The sequence below is a fragment of the Gavialis gangeticus genome, unplaced genomic scaffold (genome assembly GCF_001723915.1).
Source record: "Gavialis gangeticus isolate Ggan-Ray unplaced genomic scaffold, GavGan_comp1, whole genome shotgun sequence".
Lineage (NCBI taxonomy): Eukaryota > Metazoa > Chordata > Crocodylia > Gavialidae > Gavialis > Gavialis gangeticus.
The window spans coordinates 48,823,898-48,828,790 of NW_017729000.1; positions in this window are offsets into that span (position 1 = coordinate 48,823,898).

Here is a 4,893-nt window from a genome sequence, read left to right on the forward strand (position 1 = left end):
AGAGGGCACATACTGTAGGGTGCAGCATCTGCTGCTGCCACCCTCATTTCTCTGGGCCCCAGGGCCCTGGCAGTGGAAGTGTCTTAGGTTTGGACATGTACAGGGGGAGGGAAGACAGGACAAGGCTGCTTGCTGCTTCCACCCTCTGTTACACCCATGATTTGCATAATATTTCTTCAGATTAGGCTTGGCCCTTCCTGTACTAGTTCTTATAAGACCTGATTAACTAGTTCATCATATGTTAAGTTGTGATCCAGCAACACATTCAATCAATCAGTCAATGGCATGGTAACAAGAGGAATAAGCCATGAAGTTATTCCACAAAAAATGTGTAAATAACTTTGTGGCTGATTGCTATCATAGCATTAATTGAACCAGTGGCCAGGTGCATGCCAGGGCTGGGAGCTCCATCTGCTGATGGGGCTCTCAGCTGCAGGGTTGCACGAGCTCACAGCTGATGTGGGCTTCCAGCCCTGGGCGCATACCATGTGCTCCTGCAGCTGAGAGCCTGGGTCATCTCTAACACATCGGATCCCACTGCACCTTTACCTGCATATCTGGCAGCAGTCTTAGGGCTCCCCAGCGTGGTGTGGCCTTCTGTGTCTCCTGGGGGCGCGGGGGGAATCTGGCCCCATGAACAATCCTTGAGCAATAGGTTCCCACCTGGACCGGGTTTTACCCATTGGGGCTCAGAGACCGGGCGGGGAGCAGGCTGTGGTGCTGTGGATGAGCATCACCCACTGCCCTGGGGCAGTCCTCATGCACTGGAGCGTGGCAGAGCTTTGTGCATGCAGCGGCTTAGCTCCAGCCCGCGGGGAACGAGGAGCCAGGATGTGGTCAGCTGTAAATGTTCTATTACTGTTTAATGCAATTAAATATTGATGGCAGACTTGGAGAAGTGCATGGGCTTTTATGTCAGGCAATGAAAAAAATCAGCTCCCACTGTCTCTCTACTTCATTTTGCCCATTGTCTCCCCAGCACTTCTTCCAGCCTTCGAACTGTGAGGGCTCTGTGCCTGCCCAGAGGATCTGTCATGGAGGGCAGGCATCACTGAGGCTGCTCCCCCAGCATAGGGCAGCCAGGCGGGCACAGGGGTGGGGATTGTCAGGCTCATACCAAGGCCCTGGTGCTGAAACAGACCAAGCAAGCCCTGGACACACTGTAGATTAGAGACCTGACATAGATGTGGGTTGCACCTTGTGCTTACCTGGCGATCCCGTATGTGTTTGCAGAATTCACTTTGTTCCCAGGGGAGGCTGCCAGCTCTTTGAGGCAAGGCCAAAGGGGCCTCCATCCCTGGCTGGTGCTTTAAGGTGCTACCTGCTATGAATTGGAGCAGTCACTATTTCTGCCCTGTATGGGTTTAGCAAAGGGGGTCACTGACTTCCTGGGGAAAGGCATCCAAGGTCTCCTGAACCCTCTGCTCTTAGCAAAAGCCTCCAAAGCCAGCAGAAGTGCTCTACTCTCATGGTGCTTCTAGATTCACACCTGTTTAACACCCACTGAATCAAAGTTTAAGCACTTGGTGCTGGATACATTCTTCCCTGTTACACAGAACATATGCTAATCCTGTCCCAGTTAAGCAACAGCGGTTGCTGTTCACTATCATTAGGCTAAATCACTTCCATGGGAGACATCCTTGTAAAGCCGCCATCCTGCTTTACTTTGTCCCAGTAATGGTAGCAGAGCTAGTGCACTTCCAGTCTGAAGCACTTTGCAAAGTGTGTACCTCCAGCAGTTCTGAACTGCAGCAATGGCTGGGCAGTATAGAGGGTAGCACAACACTGAGCAGTAGAACAGGTAACTGTGGGGTAGATTCTTGCAAAATTTTTCATACACTCCTTAGCATTCTCACAAAGTGCCAGCAGTGCTTTAGGTCTTTCTTGGAAAAAAATCCACCTACAGAAATGCATATGACTTAGCACCTACCTTAAGGATGAAGGTCTCAGCCATTCCTGCCTAGATTTAAATCTGTGGCTGCATAGAAATGAGATACTTATGATCTGATGTTCTACGGCTTTCCCTCCCCCTTTCCTCTCATATTTTTAAATCAGCTTTCCTATCTGCAGAAAGTGCCTCTGTCAAACGCTTGCCTTCCCTCAGCTCTTTCTATTTACATATTTACCGAACCTGATATTCTAGCCACACCCTTCTCTGTGGTCCAGGGAAGACATTAGATGCAGAGAAATGAAGGGAAGTTTCCCCTTTGTGCAGTGCTGCTCTCTGCTCCTCCCGGCTGCAGGGGGGCTATTATAATGATGTCTATACAATGCTCTGTGCTTCCTACGTGCTGTACAAATATTAGCTAATCAATCCTCTCTGTCCTCTTGTGAGGATGGTGAATAAGTTTAGTGGAGGATGTAATTGCTGCATTCTCCTCTAAGCCACTCTCTTGTCTCCTGGGCAGAACATTTCAACTCTGTGGGCCTGATTCACTACCGTGGTATTAGTTTTACATTCATGTCACTCCACTGATTTCAGTGGTGTTACACCAGGACACACATGGAGTAATACAGAGATACATTAGACCAGGGGTGGGCAAAATGCGGCCCAGGGGCCAGATGTGGCCTGACAGGCCATTCAATCCAGCCTGCGGGGCCCCTAAAAAATTTAGAAAATTAATGTTAATCTGCCCTGAGCTGCCAGTCACATGGCCTTCAACGGCTTGCCAAATCTCAATAAGCAGCCCTCTGCCCAAAATAATTGCCCACCCATGCATTAGACCCTGTGTCTGTCAGAAGAGACATTGCTTTAGCCTTAAGTGGTGCTTTTTCACCTCTCACTCTCAGAATGCCTTACACAGATGAGTAAGCATCAGCCCCATTTTACTGATAGGAAAACTAAGGCACAATGATTAACAGTGGATCTGGAGCTTATCACCAGCAGGTAACATAGGTGGGTATTTGAAAGCATTGAAACTTTTAAACTGAGTTCTTCCTCTTCCTGTATTGCCTTAGGTAAATGACTTAACTGTTCATGATTCTGTAACCACATCTGTAAGGAGAGGAAATTTGCTCACCTCATAACTCTTGTCTGAGATCTGCAAAGATTAACAAGCATGCTTATAAAGAAAAATTTTATAAGGCTACTTGGTGGTAAATATCAGGTCCCCCTGGCTCCCAGCCTAATGCTTGGTCACCCAAGTTAAGTGGCCATTTGGGATCTGAAAGGAGACCTACCTACAAGAGAGGAGCTCCTGGTATTGGAAATCCAGCCCAGTACCTTAGACCTTCACTTAGCAGGTAAATAGCCATATATATATGGAGTACATCTGTGTCTAAGGCTATGTTTTGAAGAACAAGTGATTGTCTTCTGGGCATGTCCTGGGCTACCCTGGCAAATGGGATAAATATTCTTTTCTCAAAATCAACTAAAAATCATCTCCGCTCACTGGCCATGTGTGATCATTTTCAGACTTAAAGGTAATTGTTAGCACGTCCTAAGCATCTGCAAGTGGGGCTTCATTTGAACCCTTCATCCTCCCCCAGGGTTTTGCAACTTATTAGATTTTGCTGCCAGATCAACATTAGAACCATTTAAAAAGAAATGTGTGTATTTCCAGCAGATTTATTAATTGTTTATCGATGTTCCATTTATTACATTAACACCCTGAGGCCCCAGGCAGGGATTGAGTCAGTTGTGCTGGGCACAGTGCACACACCTACTTAAAGACAGCCCTGCCCTGAAGAGCTGACAATCTAAGGATAGGACAGAGACATTGAGGAGGATGCAGCAGGCAGGCAGTGCAGAAGTCTTTGTTCTTCCTCCCCTTTTTCCTTTCCGCTTCAGGCTACTTCTTTCCTAATGCCTGCACATTATGTTATCCTTCTCTCTCAGTCTCAGAGTTCTTTACTGCATTGTACTTTCTCTAGTTTTGGACCTCCAAAATATGATCTCTGTAGCCCCAACCATTTTCCAGCTCTCTCAAGTGCTGCTTTTCTTTATCATATTCCCTTCCCCCAGAAGGGGATATGATAAACATATTTTCTTTTTTCTCTCCCCTGGTCCTTTTTCCATTTTTCCATAGGCTTTCTCCTCTTCCCTGTTCCCCTCTGTCCTTTCTCCCTTCTTTTCTTTCTTCCAATTAATTCTCTCACTTTCTTTCACCTTCTGTGACAGTTTGGGGAATCTGTCTCTGTAAACATATGAATGCTGTTATTTATGAGCTAAGCAAGGTCCTACTCTCATCTGCACTTGTCTCTAGATCAAAGAACATGCCGATGGCAGCCTGAGCACCTTGCAGCATAACAACACCCCAGCTTAGCTCTGCCTATCCTCCCAAGGGAGTTAACATGCTGAGACCCTGAATGACTGATCACAGAGACAGAGAAAATAAATATAGTAATGGGGAAACAAGGGGATGAGGAAGGCATGGAGGAAAATGAGGGATGGGACAAAGTCTGTGAGCAGGGGAACAGAGGACAGAAGTTTTGGGGGAGGGGAAACATGGGGAGCACAGAGTCCTTGGCATGTGGTAGAAGGAGAAATAGGCAAAGGTAGGAATATGGACACAGAGCCTGTGGTCTTCTGTGGGAGAATGGGGACAAAGGAATGAGGATAGGGGAAGACTAGTGACACCCAGGGTGTCTGGCATTTGAGGAAGAGAAAAATGAGGAGGTACAGTGAAAGTGGGGAATGAAGGGGCCTCTAGCATGAGTGGAAGAGAGGGTTTGATGGTGCCATGGGGGGAAAGCAGAATGGACACACACACGTATATGCTTGCCATGTGGCAAAGGGAACGATAGAGCTCAAGCAAGTGGCAGAGAGGGAAAGGAGGGTACAAAGGACCTCTGGCATATGGGAGGAATAAGTAGTCTAGACATGAAGAAGAGATATGGGGACCACACAGTTCTCCTGGAATTAAGGGTAGGTCAGAAGGCTGCAATTAGTCT